At 42.3% G+C, this 9,795-nt stretch overlaps 1 long non-coding RNA gene across 1 annotated transcript; it reads right to left on the bottom strand.

Annotated features, from left to right (window-relative positions):
- Nucleotides 1-7,127: 7,127 nt before the first annotated feature.
- Nucleotides 7,128-9,013, bottom strand: LOC119306369. The gene is made up of 2 exons (XR_005148931.1): nt 8,577-9,013; nt 7,128-7,450 (listed from the first exon to the last, which is right to left on the bottom strand). It is a non-coding gene; the product is annotated as an uncharacterized LOC119306369 (long non-coding RNA).
- Nucleotides 9,014-9,795: the final 782 nt, after the last annotated feature.

Below are 9,795 nucleotides of genomic sequence, written 5' to 3'. Positions count from 1 at the left end.
AGATATGATCAACATAGTGATGTTTGATAACCCACAAGTGTAGGGGATCGTAACAGCTTTTGAGGGTAAATTATTCAACCCAAATTTATTGATTCGACACAAGGGGAGCCAAAGAATATTCTTGAGTATTAGAAGTTGAGTTGTCAATTCAACCACACCTGGATAACTTAGTATCTATAGCAGAGTATTTAGTAGCAAAGTAATATGATAATAAAGGTATCGGTAACAAAAGTAATGTTTTTGGGTTTTGTAGTGATTGTAACAAGAGCAACGGAAAAGTAAATAAGCGAAGCACAAGATGTGAAAAGCTCGTAGGTAATGGATCAGTGATGGATAATTATATCAGATGCGATTCCTCATGTAATAGCTATAACATAGGGTGACACAGAACTAGCTCCAATTCATCAATGTAATGTAGGCATGTATTCCGTAAATAGTCATACGTGCTTATGGAAAAGAACTTGCATGACATCTTTTGTCCTACCCTCCCGTGGCAGTGGGGTCCTAGTGGAAACTAAGGGATATTAAGGCCTCCTCTTAATAGAGAACCGGACCAAAGCATGAACACATAGTGAATACATGAAGTCCTCAAACTACGGTCATCACCGAGAAGTATCCCGATTATTGTCACTTCGGGGTTGTCAGATCATAACACATAATAGGTGACTATAGACTTGCAATATAGGATCAAGAACACACATATATTCATGAAAACATAATAGGTTCAGATCTGAAATCATGGCACTCGGGCCCTAGTGACAAGCATTAAGCATAGCAAAGTCATAGCAACATCAATCTCAGAACATAGTGGATACTAGGGATCAAACCCTAACAAAACTAACTTGATTACATGGTACATCTCATCCAACCCGTCACCGTCCAGCAAGCCTACGATGGAATTACTCATGCACGGCGGTGAGCATCATGAAATTGGTGATGGAGGATGGTCGATGATGACGACGACGACGAATCCCCCTCTCCGGAGCCCCGAACGGACTCCAGATCAGCCCTCCCGAAAGAGATTAGGGCTTGGCGTCGGATCCATATCGTAAAACGCGATGAAACTTTCTCTCTGATTTTTTTCTCGGCGAGACGGAATAAATAGAGTTGGAGTTGAGGTCGGTGGAGCCTCAGGGGGCCCACGAGACAGGGGGCGCGCCCCCCACCCTCGTGGACAGAGTGTGGGCCCCCTGGTCTTGATTCTTTCTCCAGTATTTTTTATATTTTCCAAAAAGTGCCTCCGAGGATTTTCAGGACATTCCGAGAACTTTTGTTTTCTACACATGAAACAACATCATAGCAGTTCTGCTGAAAACATCGTCAGTCCGGGTTAGTTTCATTCAAATCATGCAAATTAGAGTCGAAAACAAGGGTAAAAGTGTTTGGAAAAGTAGATACGTTGGAGATGTATCAATGTTCACCATTGAAAACTACTCCATCTCACTTGATGATAGAACATGGTTTAGTTGATTTGGATCACGTGATCATTTAGATAACTAGAGGGATGTCTATCTAAGTGAGAGTTCTTAAGTAATATGATTAATTGAACTTCAATTTATCATGAACTTAGTCCTGATAGTATTTTGCAAATTATCTTGTAGATCAATAGCTCGTGTTATAACTTCCCTATATTTTTTTATGTTCCTAGAGAAAAATTAAGTTGAAAGATGTTAGCAGCAATAATATGGACTGGGTCCGTGCTCTGAGGTTTATCCTCGTTGCTGCACAAAAGAATTATGTCCTTGATGCACCGCTAGGTGACAGACCTATTGTAGGAGCAGATGCAAACGTTATGAATGTTTGACTAGCTTAATATGATGACTACTTGATAGTTTAGTGCACCATGCTTTACGGCTTAGAACCGGGACTTCAAAAATGTTTTGAACACCACAGAGCATATGAGATGTTCCAAGAGCTGAAATTGGTATTTCAGACTCATGCCCGTGTCAAGAGGTATGAGACCTCTGACAAGTACTTCGCCTAAAAGAGGAGGAGAATTGCTCAGCTAGTGAGCATGTGCTCAGAATGTCTGGGTGCTACAATCACTTGAATCAAGTGGGAGTTAATCTTCCAGATAAGATAGTGATTGACAGAGTTCTCTAGTCACCATCACCAAGTTACTGGAACTTCATGATGAACTATAGTATGCAAGGGATGACGAAAACGATTCCCGAGCTCTTCGTGATGTTGAAATCGACGAAGGTAGAAATCAAGAAAAGTATCAAGTGTTGATTGACAAGACCACTAGTTCTAAGAAAAAGGGCAAAGGGAGAGAAAGGGAACTTCAAATAGAATGGCAAGCAAGTTGTCACTCCCATGAAGAAGCCCAAAGATAAACCTAAGCCTGAAACTAAGTGCTTTTACTGCAAAGGAAATGGTCATTGGAAGCGGAAATACCCCAAATACTTGGTGGATAAGAAGGATGGCAAAGTGAACAAAGGTATATTTGATATATAGATTATTGATGTGTACTTTACTAGTGTTCATAGTACACACAGCGTAATGGTGTGTCCGAACATCGTAGCCACACTTTATTGGATATGGTGCGATCTATGATGTCTCTTACCGGTTTACCACTATCATTTTGGGGTTATGCATTAGAGACAAGTGCATTCACTTTAAATAGGGCACCATCAAAATCCATTGAGACGACGCCTTATGAACTGTGGTTTGGCAAGAAACCAAAGTTGCCATTTCTTAAAGTTTGGGGCTGCGATGCTTATGTGAAAAAGCTTCAACCTGATAAGCTCGAACCCAAATCGGAGAAGCGCGTCTTCATAGAATACCCAAAGGAAACTGTTGGGTACACCCTCTATCACAAGATCCAGAGGCAATATAATCGTTGCTAAGAATGGATCCTATCTCGAGAAGGAGGTTCTCTCGAAAGAAGTGAGTGGGAGGAAAGTAGAACTTGATGAGGTAATTGTACCTTCTCCCGAATTGGAAAGTAGTTCATCACAGAAATTAGTTCCAGTGATTCCTACACCAATTAGTGAGGAAGCTAATGATGATGATCACGAAACTTTAGATCAAGTTATTACCAAACCTCGTAGGTCTTCCAGAGTACAATCCACACCAGAGTGGTATGGTAATCCTATTCTGGAAGTCATGTTATTAGACCATGATGAACCTACGAACTATGAGGAAGTGATCATGAGCCTTGATTCCACGAAATGGCTTGAGTCCATGAAATCTGAGATGGGATCCATGTATGAGAACAAAGTGTGGACTTTGGTGGACTTGCTTGATGATCAGCAAGTCGTAGAAAATAAATGGATCTTCAAGAGGAAGACGGACACTGATAGTAGTGTTACTATCTACAAAGCTCGACTTTTCATAAAAGGTTTTCGACAAGTTCAAGGTGTTGACTACAATGAGATTTTATCAACTGTAGCGATGCTTAAATCCGTCCGAATCATGTTAGCAGTTGCCGTATTTTATGAAATCAGGCAGATGGATGTCAAAACTACATTCCTGAATGGATTTCTGCTAGAAGAGTTGTATATGATGCAACCAGAAGGTTTTGTCGATCCAAAGGGTGCTAACAAAGTGTGCAAGCTCCAACGATCCATTTATGGACTCGTGCAAGCCTCTCGGAGTTGGAATAAACACTTTGACAGTGTGATCAAAGCATATGGTTTTATACAGACCTGCGGTGAAGCCTGTACTTACAAGAAAGTGAGTGGGAGCTTTGTAGCATTTCTAATATTATATGTGGATGACATATTGTTGATTGGAAATGATATAGAATTTCTGGATAGCATAAAGGGATACTTGAATACGAGTTTTTCAATGAAAGACCTCGGTGATAGCTGCTTACATATTGGGCATCAAGATCTATAGAGATAGATCAAGACGCTTGATAAGATCTTTCAATGAGTAAATACCTTGACAAGTTTTTGAAAGAGTTCAAAATGGATCAATCAAAGAAGGATTTCTTGTCTGTATTACAAGGTGTACAGTTGAGTAAGACTCAAAGCTCGACCATGGCAGAAGATAGAAAGAGAATGAAAGTCATTCCCTATGCCACAGTCATAGGTTCTATAAAGTATGTTGTGTTGTGTACCAGACCTATTGTGTACCTTGGCATGAGTTTGGCAAGGGGGTACAATAGTGATCTAAGAGTAGATCATTGGACAACGGTCAAAATTATCCTTAGTGAGGACTAAGGAAATGTTTCTCGGTGATGGGGGTGATAAAGAGTTCGTCATAAAGAGTTACGTCGATGCAAGCTTTTACACCGATCCAGATGACTCTAAGTCTCAATCTGGATACATACTGAAAGTGGGAGAAATTAGCCAGAGTAGATCTATGCAGAGCATTGTAGACATAGAATATTTGCAAAATACATACGACACTGAATGTGACAGGCCCGTTGACTAATTTTCTCTCACAAGCAAAACATGATCATACCTTAGTACTCTTTGGGTGTTAATCACATAGCAATGTGAACTAGATTATTGACTCTAGTAAACCCTTTGGTTGTTGGTCACATGGCGATGTGAACTATGGGTGTTAATCACATACATATGTGAACTATTGATGTTAAATCACATGGCGATGTGAACTAGATTATTGACTCTAGTGCAAGTGGGAGACTGAAGGAAATATGCCCTAGAGGCGATAATAAAGTTATTATTTATTTCCTTATTTCATGATAAATGTTTATTATTCATGCTAGAATCGTATTAACGGGAAACTTAGTACATATGTGAATACATAGACAAAACATATTGTCCCTAGTATGCCTCTACTTGACTAGCTCATTAATCAAAGATGGTTATGTTTCCTAACCATAGACATGTGTTGTCATTTGATGAACGGGATCACATCATTAGGAGAATGATGTGATGGACATGACCCATCCGTTAGCTTAGCATTATGATCATTACAGTTTCATTGCTACTGCTTTTTTCATGACTTATACATGTTCCTCAGACTATGAGATTATGCAACTCCCAAATACTGGAGGAACACCTTGTGTGCTATCAAACGTCACAACGTAAAATGGGTGATTATAAAGATGCTCTACAGGTGTCTCCGAAGGTGTTTGTTGGGTTGGCATAGATCGAGATTAGGATTTGTCACCCCGTGTTTCGGAGAGGTATCTCTAGGCCCTCTCGGTAATGCTCATCACTATAAACCTTGCAAGCAATGTGACTAATGAGTTAGTTGCAGGATGAAGCATTACTGAATGAGTAAAGAGACTTTCTGGTAACAAGATTGAACTAGGTATGATGATACCGACGATCGAATCTCGGGCAAGTAACATACCGATGACAAAGGGAACAACGTATGTTGTTATGCAGTTTGACCGATAAAGATCTTCGTAGAATATGTAGGAACCAATATGAGCACCCAGGTTCCGCTATTGGTTATTGACCGGAGATGTGTCTCGGTCATGTCTACATAGTTCTCGAACCCGTAGGGTCCGTACGCTTAACGTTCAATGACGATTGGTATTATGAGTTTATGTGATTTGATGTATCGAAGGTTGTTCGGAGTCCCGGATGAGATCACGAACATGACGAGGAGTCTCGAAATGGTCGAGAGGTAAAGATCGATATATTGGAAGGCTATATTCGGACATCGAAAAGGTTCCGAGTGATTCAGGTATTTTTCGGAGTACTGGGGAGTTACGGGAATTCACTGAGAGAAGTAATGGGCCTTATTGGGCTTTAGTGGAGAGTGGGGAGAAGGGCCAAGAGGTGGCGCGCACCTCCCCCCTGCCCAAACCGAATTGGAGAAGGGGTGGGGGCGCAGCCCCCCTTTCCTTCTCCCTCTCCCTCTCTTTCCTTCTCTCCTACCCCGAATAGGAAAGGGAATCCTACTAGGACTTGGGAGTCCTAGCAGGACTCCCTATGATTGGCGCGCCCCCTAGGCCGGCCGCCTCCTCCCTCCCTCCTTTATATACGGGGAGGAGAGCACCCCATAGAGAGACAAGTTGATCTTTAGCCGTGTGCGGTGCCCTCCTCCATAGTTTTCCACCTTGGTCATATCGTCGTAGTGCTTAGGCGAAGCCCTGCGCCGATAACTTCATCATCACCGTCACCATGCTGTCGTGCTGACGGAACTCTTCCTCGGCCTCATCTGGATCTAGAGTTCGAGGGACGTCACCGAGCTGAAGGTGTGCAGATCGCGGAGGTGTCGTGCATTCGGTACTTGATTGGTTGGATCGCAAAGACGTTCGACTACATCAACCGCGTTACTTAACGCTTCTGCTTTCGGTCTACGAGGGTACGTGGACACACTCTCCCCTCTCGTTGCTATGCATCACCTAGATAGATCTTGCATGATCGTAGGAATTTTTTTGAAATTACCGCGTTCCCCAACAGAATTTGACTCAGGGTGACACAGGGCGCCGAATTGTTTCCATCGCCGCCCGCACCAACTCGATCCAACAAAATCGTCCGCTCCTTCCTCTAGATCAACTCCTCCGTGACCTCCGAGCAACCTAGCTCATGATACCACTTGTTAGAATACATCCGAGGCCACCGTCGATCTACTGAGGATCAAGCAATCACACAAGCACAACACCGAGATTTGTTAACGAGGTTCACCGCTATGGCTACATCCCCGGGGCCTGACTATGGGCGCTCCTCCCCATGACACCGCTACAATACCGCACCCCGGCCGCCCGGGCGCTGTCACACGCCGTCGGCTCCCCCGCGTATCTGTGCTATTATGTTGGCATATGTACACCGTGTGTCTACCCCTGATATATATGAGAGGCCTAGAATACAAGTGTCCTATTAGAACACAACTCCTACCCTGTCTACACATAGTACAAAAGACACCCTCGGTATTTGTGCTAATTTTCCATAGAAAACTCCTGATGCTTCAATTAGCAACCTCATGCACCGGCTCCTAGGCCTCTCATATATACATAGATGTAACATATTCCAACATAATAGCACAAGCACATGGGGAAGCCGATGGCGTGTGTTGGCTCCCGGGCAGCCGGGGTGCGGTATTGTAGCGGTGTCATGGGAGGAGCGCTCATAGTCAGGCCCCGGGGATGTAGCCATATCGGTTAACCTCGTTAACAAATTTCGGTGTCATGCTTGTGTGATTGCTTTGTCCTCAGTAGATCGACGGTGGCCTTAGATTTATTCTAACACTTCCAATAGAAAAAAAATATTTGTTTCCATCAATAAGACATTTCTCTAGAGATATTAGAATCTGCTTCCGAATAAAATATAATTTGCATCCGAGAAAAAAAATTCTTTAACTTGAGCCAGATGCTAGCACATTGTCTCTTTTGTGGACAAATATTGTCCCGGCCTCTAATCTTATCCAATCACGATCTCCTCTCTGGGCATGGCACGACCACAGGCTCCTTTGTGTCTTCCACACACCACAACCATAAATGTCACACATACAGTTTGAGGCTATGACCACCACGTCATCAAGGGTGGAGTCAAGCAGAACACACACATTGTTCGATGACCTACATTCCAAAAAGTTTACAGAATTTGGTTGAACTATGGAGGCAAAGCTCTCTTCAATAAAAATATGGAAGAAACATATCGTGTGGTGCAAAACAATTATATATTAGAAGCACACATAAGAAATTAAGAGAGGTTTGATCTACCAAAACATAAATGAAATGATACTCCCTCCGTTCCTAAATATAAGTCTTTGGAGAGATTTCACTATGGACCACATACGGAGCAAAATGAGTGAATCTATATTCTAAAATGCATCTAGATACATCCGTATGTGGTCCATAGTGAAATCTCTACAAAACTTATATTTAGGAACGGAGGGAGTAGGACATATAGGACAAATTTGAAAAGAATGTTTGTAGTGCGGTAGTACCTCTATATAAGAGATGGTTTGCAGAGAGCATACTGATAAACAGGCCTTTTAACTGTATTCTAACAAATAACCCTCGATGCATATATTTGGTACGATAATTATTCCAGTTTTCTAGAGGATAAAGCTGGCAAATAACAAAAATGGTGCATCATTAGTGTTGGGTGGATGCATATAAATTTTGGAAAATGGAACCAATTTTTTTTCGCCAACTGCAGATGCATATATTTGGAAGCTCCCATCTAATAGTAATTTCTTGGAATATTTTGCACCAAAGCATACTCACAAACAAGCCTATTAACAGTAATCTAACAAACAAGTGAAACAACCCTCGATGCATATATTTGGTACGGTCATGCTTTCATTTTTCTTGAGGTATGAAGCTAGAAAATAATTCAAATGGTGCATTATTATTGTTGTGTGGAAGCAAGAAATCTTGATAAAAGAAAGAAAAAAATTGCCGCCAACTGCGTATGCATATATTTCGAAGCTCTTTTATACAGGAAGCAATGAAACAATGTTTTCTCTGCATTTCTCACCATTATTCGATGCACCGAATATTGAAATTATGGAATAGCCACGGTTGCCAGCATACATAGCTATGGGTTATCTATCTACACAAAGCTGGACCTACAAAAGTTTGATGATAAATGGCCTACACATCACCAAAACAATACTAGGCAGCAAATGAACAAACAAACCAATGATTAGTCAGTTGTTGGATAGTCAAATCCGCGACAGTAGATGCACCGAAATACCTTTGATTTCAATACGGGGCGCTTGTAATTGGGGTGGTGGGGGCAGATTTTGCAATCCACTAGGTTCTCTGGCCGGCCAGTGCTACTCCTGTAGCTGGTTCAGCCGCCAATGCACGTGATTTGACCTGAAAAAAAGCACCAATCAAGATGAGGATGGGGGGTTTGATCAGTGGATGATGTTTGGAGAGACAGGGGCGGAGCTGGCTGGTTGGGTGGCCATGCTGCTCGACGGTGAGGAGAGCAGGATGAAGCTGCATGCGAGGCAGGGGGAGAAGGGATCTGGGCGAGGTGGAGGAGATCGGGCCGGTGCTGCTGCGATTGGAATCGGGAGAGATTAAGGGAGAGGATAACGCAAGGGAGCTGCAGGTAGTTAGTTCCCTGCTGATTTTTTTATTACGTAAGAAGCACAATTTCTGAGGCGTCAGATTTCAATTGGATCGACAGCGTTGGACTTGTCTAGCGCTGGACGTCTGCCAGACTATAGATAGGAAGAGTTTCCCATTATAATATGATGATTGTGATGAAACAAGACTGAAGAGCAATGCTACACATACGTGAACTTACATCCAGGTTTTATGTAAATGATGATGTGGGTGTTGTTAATTGGGCCAGGATTAGCAGCTGGGGCCCACCCTGATTGAAATCAGGGGGAGGAGAGAATGATATGGAAGGTTAAGTAAGCGTACGTAGAACCTTTCGTAGGTCTAGCATTTTTGCAAGACTGAATACGTACGGAAGCACAATTAGAGCAGGGCATGTGTAGCAAACCGACCAACGAAACTGCAAGCAACTCAAAAACCAAAGGGTTCTTTTCATTAACATGTAAGGTTGAGTATCTTTTCATTGACATAACAAGAGTTATATCATGTGATTACATGCACTCATTTAGCCATGTGCACTAGAGGCATGGTAGAGAGTGTTGGAGCAAACAAAAAAAGAGGTTGCTCATCCCTTAAAACATCGAAAGGCTAACTTGGTCTCGAGAATGATGTTCTTTATTCCGGTGACACTGGCCTTGGCCCATAAGTGCACCTCATCCTTGATGGTGGCGGTGAGGTGAGAAACCAATGGCTGATCACTATTGAAGATGCGTCCGTACAAACACAAAGAAGGGACAATATCCAACCAAGAACTACTATTTACAAACACATTTTCTGCAGCAACATGTTAAAAACTCTATCCTAGATATCTATCAATTTTTACCTGATGTGGGTATTCG

The sequence above is a fragment of the Triticum dicoccoides genome, chromosome 1B, assembly GCF_002162155.2.
Source record: "Triticum dicoccoides isolate Atlit2015 ecotype Zavitan chromosome 1B, WEW_v2.0, whole genome shotgun sequence".
NCBI classification, from domain to species: domain Eukaryota; kingdom Viridiplantae; phylum Streptophyta; class Magnoliopsida; order Poales; family Poaceae; genus Triticum; species Triticum dicoccoides.
This window is presented reverse-complemented; position numbering and strand designations above follow the sequence as displayed.